At 40.5% G+C, this 20,081-nt stretch overlaps 1 long non-coding RNA gene across 2 annotated transcripts in view; it reads right to left on the bottom strand.

The window, feature by feature from the left end:
- Positions 1-986: 986 nt before the first annotated feature.
- The window catches only part of LOC121888890, a 70,419-nt gene continuing 51,324 nt past the window's right edge, over positions 987-20,081 (bottom strand). For both annotated transcript variants that reach the window (XR_006093373.1, XR_006093376.1), the window contains exon 4: positions 987-1,209. This is a non-coding gene — a long non-coding RNA (uncharacterized LOC121888890). The remainder of the gene's footprint in view (positions 1,210-20,081) is intronic.

Raw genomic sequence — 20,081 nt, 5'->3', positions numbered from 1 at the left:
AAAAAGGCATTCATTGTGGAATAATGCCCAAAACTATGTAAGTAAGACCCTAGTTGAATAAAGCTGGCACAAAAAAACCCAACACAGTTTGGGCACTGCATGGAGAACAGAACTGTTTTAAGAGACTTTCTGCTGAATATAATAACATCCTTGTGTCATTGGTCTTAAAGAATCACCACTTGTAAAGTACTTGAATGCTACAAAGAGATGCTCAGCCATCACAATTGCGTATTCCTCAGAGGCCTGGATGTAAATGCGAATAGTATACGGTGTATGAATATGATTATGGTTCAGAAAAGGGCACAGAGCCTGGAAACAGGTAAGGGCAGTCACACTATAGATGCTGCTATAAACAAAAACTCATTCTCATGCTTGTTAAAGGGAAAAGCTATTTGCAATATTACATTGTCAGTGGAATCACAAAAGCACATACACCTTCTGTTTCTCCTATCCTCTTACTGCCCCTTTGTCTCTGTCACTCTCTCTCCAACACATACACACATACACATACAAACACACACACACACATAGTATACACATATAGTTTCTGACGGCCATAACTCAAAGGTCATGAGTGCCCTGGAGCGTTTAGTATCTTACCACACCTCAGTGGTCCAACACAGCTCCCAGGTGAAAAGAGATGCTGTGGGCTCAGCATGCTGATGCAAGCATGTCTCCTAAAAGAACAGAGCGGAGCAAAGTAATTTGTTTGTGTGTCATTGTCTTTGATTGTTCGGCAACTCACCGTGTGCATTTGCATGTGTGTTCTGGAAAACTGCAGGCTTCCTATCTACTCTTCCTACTCCATGTACCTTTTCAAGGGGAAGGTGTCATGACGGACAAAAACACAAAGCGCTGCAGTCACTCTAACTGATCAAGCCACCACGCTTTCTCCGAATCGCCTGAGTCACATGACTTCTGCGTTTTGAAAGGTTTCACCTTCGCCCACACAAATGTCGGGTGAGAGACGAGGACTGACGCTGGTGGAGAATTCAGAATTGTCTTACTGAGCATTTAACATCAAACATATTGATTTTATCACAATGTCAATGCATTAAAATTGTAAACACGGATGCGCAGAGATGATGAAATGGTTCAGAACAACATGTCTGGAGCCCCAATTGTGTTTCCACCAATCTTGGATCCAATCTGTGACACAATGGTTTTGTTCCTGTGTCCCCTCGTCTGTTTCTGTAACTGCTTGTCCATCTAAAAATAACGAAAAACAATTTTTTGGTGAGTGGATGTGCAACAATCCTTTTTGGTAACAAAATAGAATTGTAGACAAGGTATATAATAATAATGAAGAAAGCCATTAGGTAATTGACTGTTCACTAAACCTCTCCTCCTGCACAGCAACTGTCCAATCATAGCTTAGCAACCCTAACTAGACAAAGCAGGCCTGCCAAGCTCTGGATTTTCTGCATGTGATATTTCTATACAATCTCCAAAACCAAATACAAGAGCAAAAGTGGAAGGAATGGATTAAATCATGTGTTCATCTGCATTAATGTCAGCTGCAACCATTTGAACTAGTTTACTACCCACAGTTGTAACCTTAGCTAGTGTAACTTCCAAGGCCTGTGGCAATTTATACAACATTATTTTCTGGGGTTACAGATTGTAGTAAAAAGAAAAAAACCCTGTTTACAATTAGCACACTAGAAAGCTGTTTCACATCCATCTGCTGAAAGTGGAAAGTTTCTGAGCTCACTAAAAATCTGAGTTGAAGGGGCGGGCCTATGAGCATGACTTACAACTGACACAAGTGTGATGTGGAAACCTGAAGCCTCTAGTGCAAATACACTGAAAATTGACTTTGCAATGAAGTAGGAGACATCTTGTGTCTATCAGTTAAACTTTTAAAATGATCAATATTTGCATATTCATAGATTCTGGTATTTTTAATGAGAGAGAAGGAATAGATACCATTTTAAGGATTTTAACAGGGTAATTATACATTTTTTGTGGGACAAACCCAAACACACATTATTATTCCAAACAGAGTATTTGTTTATGTATTAATATACAGTGAATCTACAGTGAATCTTTAACACTAATCCTCATCTAAGAGGCCTTTTCTCTGGTAATGTTAAAAGTAAAACATACTGTTTGAAAATCAACTATAAAGTTTCAATCCAACCTGCCTTATTTATCAAGTATAGGTATATCAGCTTAGTAGTAAACAGGGTTATGTTAGAATGAAATAAGAGTCTGATCTTATATTTTTCCTTATTATATTTATATTACCTCAGACTAACAACAAGAACAATGTTGTTTCTTAATTTCCATGTATTCTACATGGATCATCAGCAGGTGATGCTGACTTTTTGCTTGGGAGATGCAGCTTTAGCCTCCGTCTTTTAGCATGATACCATGTGTGTAGCTAACAAGTGCATATTTAAGACCTCCTTACAAGCTTCTCATTGTAAAACAAGTAAACCTGAAACATTAACAAGGCAGCCAGAGACAACATTTTCGTTTGCTTAATTATCTAGCTATGTTGTCATTTCAGCTGACAAAATTGATGCTTGCCGGCTAGAAATGAGAAGGCTGCTTTTGTCTACCACTGTCTGAAATCAAAGACCCATTGTTTCGAAAATTACCAAGAATTTTGAGAGGTTAATCTGCCGCAATTATCATAGTACACTGCATATGTGGCACGCTAGAATCCAAAGATTGTGTAGCAACAGTAACAAAGGACAAGTCATTTGGGTTGCAACAGACTATTGTAAAGTTTTTCACACCCTTAACTTTTCCCACCTTAATCTCTCCCAGTCTACCTTTTCTTTAGTGTATTGCTGTTTTTTTCTGCATCTTTGTCTACCTAGCTCACTTACCTTACCCTTCCTTGGTTAACTCTTTCTTTGGACCCCTGTCTCTCTCTCTCTCTCTCTCTCTCTCTCTCTCACACACACACACACAGTCATAATCACACCTTTTCCTCCATTCACTTCCCCTCACTCCTTCCATCTCTCCTTCAACACCTCTCCTCCCCCCTGTGAGCAGTAAGATGAGAATGTGTGTTTGAGGGGGGAGGGGGTTTAATGTCAGCCCAGGCCATGATCCGCTCTGAGGAGTTGATTTGCTGCGGCTCAGCGTCCCAGAGGCCGATTAGCATTCCGCTGCTAACTCCCCAAGTTCCTCATACTGTACGGCGACACAACCGCATAGATCTACCGCTGCCATCCTCCCCTCGTCACTCCCTTGCTTTTACTCAGACGTTCCCACCACCCCATGCCAATAATGAGCCCTACAACTACCACTGTTGCATTAACTCACAGCTACCCCGAAGCAATTCCTGTTGGATTTAGCAAAGTGTCTTGCCAGTATGGAGTAATTGTCAGCAGGAGGAAATGGTCTTTTTCCCTTCCAACTCTGAGCGTGAGGTTTTCTTATTGTGACTGTTTGTTGGCTCACCCCGGGGACAATAAGCTCAGACAGGGGCTGAACTTGTGGCCATCTTAAAACACTTGCCAAGCTCATTGGCATTGAGCCCTTGTGTGTGGCTCCCGAGGTTTGGTGCTTTTCCTCTCGCTCAATGAGACAGCCTTAATGATAGGTGTGCCAAGGCGGTGCAGAGACATCGATCGGGACGAAATAACCTGATTAGTCCCTCATTGGGTCTGGGAGTACGGATAAGCTGCAGAACTGGGTGTCAAGATGAATTGGACCAGATATCAAAGGATAAATGACAGCTGAGAGTTTCAGATTTTGACTGCCGGTGCCAACAAAAAGCAATGAAATAACATGGAATCTGCAGCAGTAACCTTCGGATAAACACTGTACTTTCAAAGTTTATTGTCCACTGACATCTGGTAAGATTGTTTAGGTTGTAGCCCATTTTCCTTCCTAAAAGAATACAACTAAAATTGGTGCTTAATGGACATTATCCCCCAAATTATGTTGACTGTGAAACTAATGTGAAACTAACTCAGTTTGGCTTGAATAAAGCTTTTTGGATAAAGTCCAAAAAAGTGCATTTGTCTTCTAGGACATCATTGCTTGAGCATGTGGCGATTCACCGTCAGTTACGTGAGACATATATCTCATGGGCAAATTGATACGGATTGCTCCTTTATTGAACTAAAGCAGGAACAAACTTTAGGTTTATTGAATACACCCCAGGTGCTCAATAACCGTCAGACCCCATCAGACGACAGAAGCTCTCTATTGAGCAACAGAGATTAAGTTTCTTGACTTGAGCCTCTCCAGCTGAGAACAAAGATGTATACCTGAATAATGTTGAGGAGAGAGGTTTAATGAAAAATAAGATAAAGAACAATGAAGAGAGAGAATATATTGGCATCTTATTGGCATCTCACAGCACCTGGCCATTAATGTACGCTGTGACATGCTGAATAGGATGCACAGGCCCACAGAAATAATCCCAATAAAGAATACACATTTACAAATACCAGATTCAAGCCAAAGTACTCAATCATCTGCATTCTCCTTGCGCAAGTGCAGTATGAGAGTATCCCAGCATTGTGGGCAGACATTAATTCACCTGAGCACTGTTGCTTTATTCTTTCATACATCAAAATAAGAAGCGAGTGTGTCTCTTATGTCTGCAAGTGTATATTTACAAATGAGCGCTTATAATTTAAAAGAATGACTCAATTCTTAGGTGGTGTCAAAGACATGATGACTAATGCTTTGCCTGGAGACTCGCTGCAAGTGATTGGTTTTCTATTGCATCAAAATCAGAGATTCATAGATCACGATAAAGTGGTGCGACCGGGACAATGCTTCATTAATGGTCAGAAAGGGACTCAGGCTTTCTGAAGAAACACCTTTTTCTCATCTGCAGCTCAATAAGACTGTAAAATATGGCCGCTTTTAACGTGGCAGACATTTAAAGCAAACAGAAGGTGAAGGGCATATTCAACAAAAATGACAAACTTTTCCTTACTGTGGAGAAATTCAAGTATTTGCAGAGCAACAGTGCTGCTTGGACAGATATAAAAGAGCTTACATGTAGCTGATTTCTACAGGACAGTCTACTGTTTTGTCTTTGTCTTTTTGTGCACATTTTATCTTTCCTGAAACAGCAGCAAGGCTTGAAATCCATAAGGAGAACCCTTTTTGGCTTGATCTGTGCCCCTACTGTCTGTATGTGTCTTTAATAAAGACGCTATCCCCACGTCCTGCCTACTCCCTTCTGATTCACAGCTCTATTTACAGTTCCTGCATGGCCCTGCCAAATCAGGGGCCCTCAAATTGGGTAGTTAAAGGAGCTGCAGGCAGAGAAGCGCATTTTATCACTAGATATGCCCAGAAATCAATGCACCCTCTCAAATGGCTGTCTCTTTATGGACCGTCAGGGAAATATGAGTGGAAATGGAGAAGCGGGAGGGCAGTGATGTGATATGAGTGAAGGCCTTCATTCCTGAGTCTTGCCTCCCAGTTCAAAACAGACATTAACACCAAGGGTCCCATTGGTTAAAACTCCCCTCTCTCTGAGTCCATTGTGTGCAGTCGTGCAAAATTTTGTACCTGATTACTAGACATAAAACTTCAAAAATATGAGTTAAGCCAGAGTGTAAGAATCAAGTGCTACTTACTATGTATATACTGTTAGCATACTAACACACTGAACTAAGAGGGTGCCAATGGTAAACATTACAAAAAAAAAAAAAAACATGTTCGCATGTTAGAATGTTAGCACGCAGAAGTTAGCATTTAGCACAAACGTCTGCTGTTTCTTGTGTACAGCCACTAGCATTGCTGTAAACTCTAAGTCTTGTTACTCTGCTAATTGATTTATAAAGAATAATCTATGAAATGCATACATGGCAATGTAAGTATGTGTACACACCCACATTTTTAAATGTGGCACTGCTGGTTACATGTCTTGTTTGACAGTTTTGTTAATGACGTGACGCCTGCTAGCTAGTTCAGAAGCCCAACTCCACGTGCTGCTTCATTCACATGACATACTCCCCTCACTGTAACATATATCCAACAAACCCTTATAATCATGGCAGTGTACTTCAGTTGGCAGTGCTTTGCTCACACTTGTGCTGCATGCCTGCTGCCACCCCACACACACAAGCTATGCTGTTGCTGCTGCTGCTCATAAAGCATTTCAAAAGCCCTCCACCCCAGCATCCACCAGTAGGCTCTTAGTCTATCTTCCCCTGGGGGGGAAGTTAGTATCGTCGTTCCCCACTCCCTGCTGTGTGAGATCAATGTTTTCTTGAGGGTAGTGACAAGGTTGCTGGCCAAACACTAATGCTGTACATATTCTACATTTAAATAACAATCTTCTCCACGTGAGTCAGCCGGCTGAACTGTTTTATGTGTAAACAAGTCTTTTACTGTGGCACTTAGGTGAGTTTTTAAAGTCAAAGCGGTTTAACTCACATCAATCATGCATGCCACCCCTCCACGTGAACACCTGTAACGTGTTGGTTCACTTGATCTGTGTGTTTTCCATTGTTTAAATGTTATGGCTTCAGGCTTTGGGAACAGGCGCTTAGACTCAGTGGCAACCTGCTCTTTATTTAGAGCCCCGTCTCCCTGGTTCAGACCCAAGGTCATTGCATCACACTATGGACGCTGGCTGCCAACAAAGTGGCCTATCAGTCATCAGCCTTAATGAATAGGGTGCAGTGTAAAAATAGATACAAAGACACAGTCAGAATGCAAGCTTTCACAGGCAACAGTGGCATTGGCACTTGGCAACTTGCCCGTCTTATTATCAGTCCACATAACTGTGTCTGCTCACGTCCAAAACAGTTATCTTTAGTTTGTTATTGGTTATTTTAGTAACAATGGGAAACACCAGCTCTACATAAGGACATACATAAGGACATACCAGTCAGCTGGTGAGTTCGAACCCAGTGAGGCAACAGTGCTAACCATTGCATCAATGTGCTGCCTGTTTTAATTTTAACTCTTGAGTATGTGACAAAGACACATGACATGCACCATACCTCTTCCATTTTAGCAACATGAGATCATATATGAAAGACACACAGATGACTTCCAATGCATGTATGAATCTTTATGTGTTCTATCATGTATTACATGTGGTTCTGTTCTCGTTTCAGTGCCCTTGTGGGTTCAAGAGTAAACTTTATTGCTTCCCATCAGTACAAATCTTCTTGAGTGAGAGGATAAACTACTCAATTTGATTTTAAAGATCAACTCAACACCACTGATGGGTGTGGTCGGGTGTGGTCAAAAGTGTGCTCTGTTGCACATATAACCACACCCAACAGTGATGTCATGGTGTACTGACACAGCCTGCTGTACACATCTACATCACTGCAGTAAGCTGAGGGGTTATGTCACTGGAGGTCAGCAACAAGATTTTCAGGGTCTGTTAAGTTGCTCTTTTAAAGTTACTGTGGAGTTTGTGAGTGACTTGCTGTGCTTTGGGGCAGTGCTTTTGTGCAGATCTTTGATTTGTTTGAATCTTGTGCACACGCACAAGGGCGCATATGAATGCATGACCGCATGGCAGGGCAATACACTTTCCTGCTGCCAGTATTACGCTATTAACACACCAAAGTAAAGTAGTGTGTGAACAAAAGGCAGGGAAGAAGAAGGTGAGCTAGCAAACATGGATGTAACAATACAAGTTTAAAAAACAAAATTTAGAAAAATGCAAATGTTTTATGAAGAAAGAAATACATGTAACATAATAGCTACGCCTCAAGGACACACACACACACAAGTGCTGGTTAAAAAAACAAAATACTTTTGTTAAAAATTTGTTTTAAACAAAAAAAAAGAAAAAACAACTCAACAGGGTGCCTTTAATCAGAATCACTGATACTCACAAATTTAGTTTGCAATTAATGAAAAAGAACAGATATTTGACCTAAAGGAAAAGCCAAGTAATACTGGCCCTGTTCAAAAGTAAGTCAAACAGCAGCAGGGTCATTACACGTCAAATCAGATAAGGTTATTGCACCACCATCTCAGATTTTGTTCAGACCATGTCTATATCATAAATGGATCCCCTAAAACCAAAGCCTGTAAAATATTTCTGTTCAAATCCTATGTTTTCATATTTATTCAGTCCTTGATATTATTTCATTTTTATAGCCTTAAAAATGCCTTATCTGGGAGGCCATGTTTGGGTATTAATTTCTTGACAAGTATTGTTTCTAGGCTCACCAAACTTTGTAGAATGGAAGACATGTGTTCTGTATACTAAAACCATTAAAAGCCTGTGCTGCATGCCATTTTATTTTTTATAGGGCCCTAGATTTGGAAAAAAGTGCAAAATCCTAAATGAGAGTAATATTGAGGGTATTAGTAACCCACATTTTTGCACCAGTATGATATCAGTCATTATTTTTTCTGCAAATACAATCTTTTATTAATTTTGTGCCAATTCTTGAAGTCTTTACCATCAATGGACATGGAATAAAATAAGGCATGATAGCATATTTTGGTCATTTTAAATGGTATGTGAGGTAGCAAGTAGGAACATAACAATGTACATGGTTGATGGATGGTTATTAAGAGTACAAAGTGCCAATGCCCTTCTGTTTTTCCTTCATACAAAAATAGATAAGATTTGAGAGATATTTTACCTATGGTAGAAAAACGTCCATTTCAGGATTACATTTTTTTTGCCTCAGTATCCCCATGATTATTGAATTTCTGTGTCATAGGAAATGTAAGAAATAAAGGATAAACATGTTTTCCGGCATTTGAGATGGGATTGTATCTACGGTAAGGTCCTGGATATTGAAAATAAGTGATATATTTGGATAAAACCTCTGGTATAAGGAGGAATAAGTGGTATCCTAAATGGCCCTCTCAAGCTCCAGTGGGAGTATCTAAATGTGTTTCCACATAAAAGGTTGGATGTGTTTATTCATTATTTATTAATGGTCTATAGTTAAGCCTATACAGAAAACATATTTCTTTACTCCAGTCGTTATTAAAAAAGAATAAAATTTATATCCAGTCTGCATATATAAATTTGTTTTTGCTTGTTTTTTGTTGTTGTTTTTTTTACATACATAAACACATGAAAGAAACTGGGACTCACATCTACAGATAATAAGGGAAGACCTTGCTTCTTCATTATGGACATTTTCTTCCTAGAGTTAAACGATGCCTTTACCTATGTGTATTTATCTATGAAGGGAACATGGAAGGACACCGGCACTTTGTACACTAAATGACCATACATTAAGCTATTTCCACATACATTTTCATGTTCCCACTAGCTACCCCACATACCACTTTGGTCCGATGAAAATGACTACCACGCCTTGTTTTATTCATAATATCTTCATGTCCATTAGTGGTAGAGACCTCAAATATTGCCACAAAAAGAGATTGTATTTGAAGAAAAATTAATGATTGATACCATATTGATGCAAAAAAATGGGTTTATAATATCCTCAATACCACTCTCATTTATGAATTTTGCACTTTTTTCCAAATCTAGGGCCTTACAGAAAATCAATAGTCATGCAGTGCAAACTTTTAATGGTTCAGTCATACTGAGAACATGTTTGTCTTCCATCCAAAGTTTGGTGAAGCTACAAATAATACTTTTAAGATATTAATACCCAAACCTGATATAAAAACATTGGAATTGAACAAAAATATTTTTACAGGCTTTAGTTTTGGGACCCAAACATTATATAGACAAACTTTGAACAAAGTCTGAGATGGTGCTGCAACCACTTTCCTGGATTCTGTCTGATTTGACATGGACTGACGTGAGAAGGATGTAAAGTACAAGTCAAGTTTACAGATTATCTCAATTAAGAGGATAAAACTCAACAAACTGGCACTAGTCTAAAATTACGTGTAAGCACAGGTATGTGAGCAACTACTTTTGATGCCTGAATTAATTATGTGTGCATTACAGACATCATCAGCCTTTCAGCATGATGATCAAACGTGGCCTTGCATTGCACGTCTGCCAGTGACTAGGAGTTTTACAAGGAACAACACATAGGGTCTTTAAAATGCATCATAAACATCCAGGTAAATGCTGATCATAGTTCTGTACAACTGCATCCTGAATCCAGTAAATAATATTTCCTGTTGCCTGCGTGAGCACTGCAGCCTCCGAGGATTATCCATGTACTGAATCGCTGTCCTTTGACAGTGTTGTCGCTTCCTTTACTAAACCCAAATTGGTCCTTAGGCTTTAGAGGTACAGAGTGGCAGATGGCCGGCCCCCTCGCCGAGAGGCTCCACCAGCTTGGACTACCACACATGTTCCCTCAGTGCAATTAAGTCTACCTGACCCCTCAGAGCCCCCTGCATCAGCGGGGTGTTTCCGTCGCGTTCCTCCATGCAGATGCTAGCACCAGCGTGTTCTATGTGCAAACCCTCACCATGAATGTCACACTGTGCTCATATGGCTTCTCCGTGTTCAGCATGTTTAATAATGCTGACATGTTTTAGGATATAACGTTAAGGCAGCAGGAGTCCCAGACTAAATTGACCATCTGTATGACAAATAAAGCTGTTAGGCTTTGGTGTCAGGGCTTTGCAGTGTGCACGAGAATGCAGACAGTGGTACTCAAACGGTGCATTGAGAAAAATAATATTAGATTGCAAAGAATATGAGAGATGTTGTACATGTTCAGTCTAGAGTTGTTATTTGTTTGGTTATGCATTGCAAAAAGTGCTTTGTTCACTTACTGCTCTTAAATCAAATTCTCCTTTTTGATTGAAAAAACAAATCACTCACTATTTGCAATCTGACTCCCGGAACAGCATCTCTCTCTCTCTCTCTCTGTCTCTCTTTCTCTCGTCCATATGCACTGTAAATATATCTTTTTATTTGCATGCACAGACTGCACCGAGGCATGACAATAAAAGAAGCAGCTTAATATATCAAAAAATCTGTCTGATTTATTGGCATCTGAAGTGTTTGCTAGCAACAAAAATCATTCCCATGCCAAATAGTCTTTGTAAGGCTTGACTGCTATTTACTGTCATGCGTCTCATTTTAGTGTTATGGGTGATTATGATGGGGAGGCCTGTGCAGCCATATATTAGCATGCACTGAATGAGCTGTGGGACATGATGCCCCGTGACTGCGAGGTAAATGAAAGCCGCTTGCTTATGCAGATGCATTTACAGCCTGACATGAACTGAAAATGGCCTCAAACATTATGCAGAGATGTAGTGCTATGCATATATCCATACATTTGGTATATTTATGATTTATCCATCAATCCTTCCCTCCATCCATCTCATGTAACTGCACATCCTTACCCATCAGTCTGTGCAAGGATATCCTTGAAGTCTTTCTTTGTGTGCCCAAGTCAGTCAATCTTCCTATCTAGCATCCATCCAATTTGGGTTATGCAGAGGAGTTGACCCGCTGTTATCCCGATTCCAGTGAAGGAACCTGAACACATCAGTGTGGCTGTCACTCTGTGGGTAAATTACTGTGGTTCCCACTGTCCTGCTGTAAGGCCCGGGTCAGACTGGGCTGTTTCTGCCCCTTTCATCCAATTAGGAAATGAGTTAAAACCCTTCACTTGTGCTGGAACAAGCTGACACACGCAGACACACATACACACACACATGCCCCCACCCACCCACTCACTCACCCAGGTGCTGGTCACAGCATCTGCCCCATCACACGCGCTATTTCTTAATTTAGATCTCAAGTACGATAACCGGTCAAAACACACATACAAACACACTGAGGGATAAATAGACCGTCTGTCTCCTCACTTCCCCCTCTGTCTGCCACATGGTGCAGACACACATCAATTGATTCGGCATCTCTCTTCCCGTCCCCCCCCCACCCCCCTCACTCTCTCTCTTTTATACACACAAATACACACACACACACACAAGCATGAAGTCCCTCCCTTGGGGATGAAATCACTTACACACACACACACACACACACACAAACACACACAAATATCGGGTGGCTCGTTGCTGGAGTGGACAGGCCTTTGTGAGATAACGGGCAAACGCAGCCTGACAGGCTCGGCTGGGCCATTATTGAATTGCAGTGAAGACTATATTACTTTAGAGTGAGATAAAAGACTACATACAAGACGGATGGGTGGGGGACATCAAACAAGACTGTGTCCGGATTGTGCCAGGAGTAATCCGGCTGAAGGCAGCGCTGATTTCCCCCAGGCCAGGTGCCATTTCTCCTTGAATAATTCTTATGAGGAATTCAACAGCAGCTCCGCCTTTTGTATTGTCTTCTCGATTCCCTCCATCATATCCCTGTTTTGTGTTTTTTTCCATCCTGGCCTTGCACATTCTTCCATCTTGTTTCTTGGATTGCTGTTGCACAAAACTCCAATGTTATGATTGGAATTCTTCAAAATCGTTTAACTTCATGTGGCGCCCCCGCGGCCTAGGGGATGTTTCTCGACTATGAATGGAGAGGGAGGACCCTCAGGGGAAATACTTGTGATGGTGTTCGGGATGTTTGGCCTAGAATGCAATATGGATCGGAGGAGAAGCCATCTGATGTTGAAGAAACATTTGGCACCTTGTGTCATCTGCTGAACTTGTTTGCAGTCAGAGGCGTCTTTGATCTCGAGACAAAAACATTGTAAACAGATGTTTTGTGTTTGCTCACTCTGAACATCTTAGGCTGCAAAAAGGCTGACAGGTATGATGATGATAATGTTGTGAAGTAAGGTGATCATTACTCACTTCAAAAGGGGAAATTAACAACTATAAAAACAATGCTGAAATCACTATATGAAGCACGACTAACAGCTATGCTCTCTCCCTCTATTCTGTTATCTGTTGCAAGGTGATAGCACTCTTTTGTAGCTGGCAGTGCTGAATGGCACTGGACTTGACAGTGATGCTGGCATGTCATTAATCAAATATATATGCATGGAAATCATCTAGGCCCCCCACCATAAGGTTACGCTCAGGTGGCAGGGAATAAAATAACTGGGGTGAAAAGAGGCCTTTTCCACCAAGATCCAATACAGTTCCCACATAATTAAAAAAGAAGGCTTGCTCCAACATAAATCCAGAGTCTACATTAATAAAATATCAATGCTCAGTGATATGGGAAAATCGATCTATTTGAGACGCTTCTCAGAATCACAATGCAGAGTCATGGCAATTTAAGAATCTCCCTGTTGCGGACATGTTTGTCTTTTGAAGGATGTTAACATGTTGAGGTTATGTTCCCTGTGGTTGCCATGTCACATTGCATGGAACTTATTTGGTTAGTTAGTTGTGTGTCTGATGGGTCCAAGCACCTCTTTTGTATTCAAGTAAGAGCTGTGACACAAATTCATGTTAAGTTATGTTTAAGGAGATAACATAGACCTTAAGAAAACCACACATGCAGTTTGGTTATAAACAAGAAGGACAAAGACAAATACACCCTAAAACCACATTTTCAGTGCCTTAAACCATGTGGGTCACCAGTGTGACACTCTCAAGGGACCTTTTAGGGGTCAAGCTTATAGTATGTGTGCAGACTTTATTGTGCATTAAAATTTTCATACAACTTCATATGAGAGATGACTAAATGGGTTTCAAGAGTTTGGGGATTTCGACAAGCACATCCACACACATGGTCAGAAAAAGGAAAGTCTAACTCAATTAGTTAGTCAATTCCCCAAAGCCATTTGAAAAGTAAAAATTAAAACATAACAATTTAGTGGTTGCATTCAACAATAAATGGTAAACTTTGCTATCAGGTTCAGAGAAGAGGTTTTTAGGAGTTGGAGTTCACATACTAATCTGGGACCCTTGGACATGAGCAGATGTTGGCAAGAGTCTGTGCAGACCGTCCGTATGCAGGCCAAATTTACAACGGCATGGACAAACATGTGAACACATCCTTGGATGCATTTGTATGCAGACACCCGATGTAATTCAACCCTTTACCCATTGATGTCAGACACGTGTAAGGCCATATTCACAGCAACAGCAGCCCTGCCTGAAAAAACACCGCCCCCTCCAATTTGATGTGACCCCTCTGTTGATAAAGTTGGGGTGCCAATGCAGGGGACTTCAGCGAGAAAACTTTCCAGAGTTGTAAAATCCTGTCTAGTCATATTATAAACCGCTGTGCAATGTTTACGTGTATGATAAGCCTTCAAACTAATGAATCTATTATTAAAACAGAACTTCTTGAATTGTATTTCAGTTGCATACCAGTTCCACCGGTATGCAAAGCAACACATCTCCACCAACACAACGTCTTGCATTTTTATAAAAATGCAGGGCTGTTTTCAGTCTAAACGCCTATTAAAGCAACAAAGTCTGCAGGGGAGGTGCAAGTGGAAGCCAGTACAAGTAAGAGATCAAAGAAATTTAAGATGGTGCATTATTTCTTCTTTGCTTACTGATTGGAGAATATTTACAAGGTTTTGGTCATTTGTGGGTGCATGAAACATTGCAGTCCTCTACAGTTGAACAGATAGCCACATCCCATCTGATTTAACTGTATGCTACAGTTAAAAAAACACTACTGTAAACGCTTGGAGATTCATAGTGCACTATAGACTGAAGAAATTTCTCCGTTCTATAATGAATTGACTTCTCAGTTCATTCAATTGTGCCATTGATTACGAGCCAAATGTATTATGACCACTGTGGTAGGACAAGAGAAATATACATCAGCTGTTCTCCAATTGGAAACTCATCCGGATTGTCAAATAGATAGCCAGACACATTATGTGTTACCCCAATCGCCCCCCCCCCCACCCCTTCCCCACTGTCTTATTTATTTGCTGACGTGATTCACAACACGATAATAATAATTAACTGAGGTTATTAATTTTTAATGAGAGACCTAAATGGTGTGCCCCAAGGGCCTATAACCTCTGGTTTTAATTAATATGCGGTGGGTGCACATTAGGCTTTCAATTAGAGTGGGGGGAATGGCCAGGCAATCACTGAGCGCTTTTAATCCATATGCTCATCAAGGGTCCAAGTCATGCCTTTTTAATCAAGTACTCCAGACCGGAAAAGAGCGAAAACACGTCTATCAGTCATTCAGTGAGAACAGCTAGACTGTTTCTGGACTTCAAGAAAAGTGCTGTCTTTTAATGAGCTTGGCTTAAGACAGTAACGTGGCATGAAACAGCGAGGGAATTCAGAGAGGAGGAGGAAAGAGAAAGTAGAATTCTTCAAGAAGAGCTGGGAGGGGAGGTGGGATTAATGAGATGCAAATTAGTCCCCATTTGTTCAAATGCTGACAGCTGAAGCGTCGCTTTGACAGGGGACACTGTCAGTCCAACAAGCCCAAATAAACACTTCTCTGTTTTACCACCCAAACAAATGGCTTCTCCGCGCCAAGATGTGGCACATTCGGCTGGCTTGCCGCAGGTGACTTGATGACATTCGTGAAAATGAGAATCCTGTGCCGCAAGGAGACACTTTGTAAGCATGTATGTTGGACAAGTGTGTTTGTACATATTGTAAAACAATATCCCTGCTGCCATCTCACCCCAACAACACACACAAACACACACCTTGGCAGAATCATTAAATAACCCAGGTGTTACAGGAAGATGCATGCAATTCTCTCAGGTGGTAGTGTGGAATCTTTGCTCTAGTAAGTAATGTTATTATAAAAAGTGAGCATCCGCAAATCAATCCTGTCAGAGAAAGCCTTAACACTAACCAACAAATCACTTTTAAGAATGAATAAATGGATAAAGTGTTTGTTAAGAGGTTTAACCGCATTAAAATAAAAATTAAACACGCATTTACAGCTACGAACAAAGGCACAGACATCAGCTGTAGACTTCAAGTGCTGTGGGAAGTACCATTTTCAAACTGCATCAGAGAAAATGCGTAAAAAAAAAAACCCCGCATCAAAGAACATCAAAAGTGTTTCACAACTGGAATCACTCGGTGTTTGTCTGAATTAGCGAAGAAAAAGAAAGAAGTTGAGACAGACCGGTGACACAGAGGGGGGGGAAAAAAAAAGTCAGACTTACAGACAGAGAGGAGGTCTGTAGATACATAGACAGGTAGACAGAGAGATCGGGGGGGGTGTCGTGCAGCAGCTAATGCACACCAGCAATTATGGGCCATCATAATCACAGCATCCAGTGACAACATAATCATAGCACAATCAGGTGGCGAATCAGAGGCAATTTGCAGACTATCTCTACAACTTGGAGGGGCTGGCGAAATTCCCCATTTGTGTGCAGCAGGCTGAGAAAGCTTAATTATCCTGATGAGGGGGTGGCGGAGAAGGGACCAGCGACCCCGGCATGCTTCGAGCCACCTATGAGGCGAACGGTGGCTGGCGTTGAGGTCTCAAGACACCTGGTAACTGGATCTGTGAATCCCTCAGTGATGACACGGTGCAACGAGCAGGTGTCAAATTGATCCTGATTGAGAAGACAAGGAAGTAGCAGATGTACAAGGTGTTGTTGGTAATTTGTCCTGTAATTCCCCTTCTTTTCAGACTTTTGTATGTTTTTTTTTTTTCCTTTTGGTGTCTGTTTGTGTTTGTGTTTTCATACACGGGCACCTAAAGAACTGTGATGATGAACTGCGAAAGAGTCACTTTTTCTTGCCGCAGAGGCTGATTATCTTGTCAAGTTGTGGCTGCTACAGAAGCTGTGATGTAAATATATTGAGATTTTATTATATAATCATGTATAGGGGATGCAAAATTTGAAATCTACAAGGAGAGAAAAAAAATAACTGCAGAGAAGGCTCACAAAATTGTCTGTGTTCACTGAAAAAAAGAAATACCTTTGGGTTATGTTATTAAACTTAGAAATTAACAACAAGGAAACTGAATTAATCTCCACCAAGAAGGGGAGCCAGATAATTCCAGTTGAGCAAATTGAATTGGAATGTAAATGGTAAAAATGATCCACATGCTGTCCCTGGGTTCCTATGAGTACAGGCTCCGAATTCAGTCGGCGCCTCTCCCTCCGTTGCTTACATATGTGGATAACAACAAAATTAATTATACATATTAATGCTTGCTTGCCAATTTTTCACACGCATCTCCCTGAAAACGGCTTTCTTCAAAAAGCACCCGTCCAGAATTTGAACTAACTAATCTCCAGTTGCCTGGGGAGAGAAAACAAGCGCTTTGAGGGAATAAGTTACATTCTGTTGCGGCGTTTACACGTGTGGCTGAGCACAGAACTTCAGAGCTGGCATTTCAATCAGGAGCCATCAGAGGCATCCTTGGCAGATAAGAGGAGCTGCACAAGCTCCTCTGCTCTAAACTCTAATGGTGTGTTTACGCAGGAGATACACTCTGCATACAGTAGAACAAATCCAGGGCTACACAGAGGCCGTACAGGGAAGCTTTTGCTAAAAAATATTCTGCTCAGAGGAAAACTAGTGTGATATGTTATCTTTATTTAATGACTTTTTAAAAAAAGATTCAACACTAGGGGAACAGTCACCTACATAAAAAAAGCAGCTATAATTTTTTTGTAGAGGGGACAGTTCATTCAAATTACATTTTCTTACTTACATTTAAAGTTGTAAGTAATAATTCAGAGAGGCATGCACCCCAGAAGCCTTGTCCTCATTACTCTGGATAATCCATAGAACACACCAACCATTGTTCAGAGAAAGGTGGGCAAATAAACCATAACTATCTGCATGGCTAGATACACAAGGGGTAAGTGAGAAAATATGTTGTCATATTATTTATATGATTAAATTACTATTTCAATATTATTTTATATTTATAATTTGGGGGAACCTGTTCTTTAATATAATATAACTCTCCATATAAACAGATATTAGTTGCCATAAGGATGGGTAACATAGAAAATCAATGAGCAGAATTTAAGTTAATAAATTCACACTTTTAAAACCACTTGCAATGACCGCAGAGAGCCGATACAGAAATATCGGATCCTCACAGAAAAACAAGCTAAGTTAAGTGAATAATGTTGCTTCACTTTCATTTATCTTGTCATTAAATTCATTAAAAATCAAGCATTGGTGCCATCTTTGGCAAGGATTGACTGTTTCTCTTAAATGATTTTTCTTAATTAATAGTGAAGATATTAAGATGCCTACACAAGACTAAAGTTACAGTTTGTCTTATGTCAATGTGATAACGTACATCTTAAATCGGGTGAAATGTGCACATACAGTACGACTCAATGACTAATGCGAAAAATGCACGAAAAAAGTTACATCTTCAATGCCATCAAAGCCGTTTGCTTTTGCTCTTCAAAACTCCTTTGTTATGTCAGATGTATTTCCTGGATCGCTCCCAATATCCTTAAGGCTTATTGGAGCGCTGCATCCACACAACTCGCAGAGGACACCCAAAGATAACAGGAAAAGTTGGACCTCATCCTACAGTGAGGTATTACAGAGGCTAGCTGTGTGTTGTGCACTGGGGATTCATACCCACAGCATAACAGGTTTATATCACCTGGTGTAAAGATTCATTGGCGTGATCATTGGAATTGACTTTTAAGTGACCTGCTCGCTATAAAAATGAGGCTAATTACGCTGGAATGGGAGAGTGTCACCTTTGTGAAAATATCTCATCTATTGATGCCTTAATTTTAATGACACGCGTGACCTTTGTGAGTCACACCCTTGAGCTAGACAAATACAGAAGAGGGATGTCTCGGCTCATTCCTGTGTGCTCTGGGATGTTGAGTCGTGCTGCAAGCTTGCTTCATCTTTTACATTTGGAAAACCTCCTACGGAACCATCTTTGCTTCCTCACAGAGGTTTTTTTGTTTTTTAAATCTAATGCAGTCCGCCTACATTTCAATTTCAGAAAATTTAAATTAAGAGTTAATGTGTGTCAGAGTTAAGACGAAATGCAAGCAGTTTCATTTGTGAGGCTTATCCTATGCAGCATCATATATGTTCACTATTACAAGGCTAGCATCCCCCAAAGATATACTGTGTCTTTGCATAAGCATGAGAGGCTTTCAACATGATGGCACCAAAAAACAGACAAATTGAAGGGGATTTAAGGACAGAATGTGTGGCTGAGGACAACAAATTATACTGCTGCCAAAGCTATTATAGGCCTAATTTAATGTTATTACTTAAAATCTCCTTCTTAAAACAGGATTGGAGTGAAATCAACTGAATTTATCTCATTTTGTGAAGTTTTGGCTGTACCCATATTTATTCTACAAACTTCCTGAAAAAATATGTATTGAAAGTGCTACTCATACATACAAATATTTACCCCGAATACATATATATCACACTTTAATGACTGCCATCAGCTCAGCTTACTTGGAGAAGCTCAAGATTTGTCTATTTTCGTGTTACTCAAAGGTCCCCTATATATGTAAATCTGCTGCCACAAGAAATATAGCACGCCTTTACGTGTCTGCTTGACTTATGTATTTCAACACCAGCAGAAATTGTGGTTATTCTAAGTTGGATGCCTTTCTTTATTGTGCACGGACAGGAACCAGAAGCAAAAAGCAGAGGAGAAGAAAATGAACCACGGGGGTTTTTCTAAGTTTGAGCTGACACACATGCAGCACAAACACACACACACACACTGTACACTGTGCTACAGCAAACATCTGAACTGTCAGTCAGGGAACTCGACTGACGTTGGCTGTTATCGGCTAAAAAAACAGTGATATCAGAACACTTATCTTCTGTGCACAGGTATATCTTTGTATGCACAGTGTAATGCATGCTGTTTTTTAAAAAGCTACTTTACAGACTATTATAATAATAATAAACCAGTGGTAGATCAGTGTTTGGGTGCATTTTATTTTTTTTATATAAATGGGACCGCATAAAGGTATCCTGTGTTTTTCTGATTACCACTAATGTGTTCTGCATAGCCACAACACAGTCTCCTAATAAATGTACGAGTCCTCAGTCAGTAGCCACCATCATTTGAATGACACTTCCGTGTTCAGGCAGAAATCACATCTACCCCAACTAAATTGACGTGGACCAGTTTTCCATTTCAGAGGTGCTCTCCAGCAGTCAAGTTTGTGTGTATCTGTTTGTGTATGTGTGTGTGTGTGTGTGTTGCTCTGTATGTGTGTGTGTGTGTATGAGAGATCTCATTTCTGTATCGTTTCGGTGGTCTGATGCGTGCGTGGGACTCAAGCCCACAGCGGAGAGTCAATCTGAGACATCTATTATGCACTTCATCAATCTTTTTGGACTCTTGACATTTCACT

The sequence above is a fragment of the Thunnus maccoyii genome, chromosome 22, assembly GCF_910596095.1.
Source record: "Thunnus maccoyii chromosome 22, fThuMac1.1, whole genome shotgun sequence".
Taxonomy (NCBI): Eukaryota; Metazoa; Chordata; class Actinopteri; order Scombriformes; family Scombridae; genus Thunnus; species Thunnus maccoyii.
The sequence above is the reverse complement of the archived record's forward strand: the minus strand, read 5'-3'. Positions and strand labels throughout refer to the sequence as shown.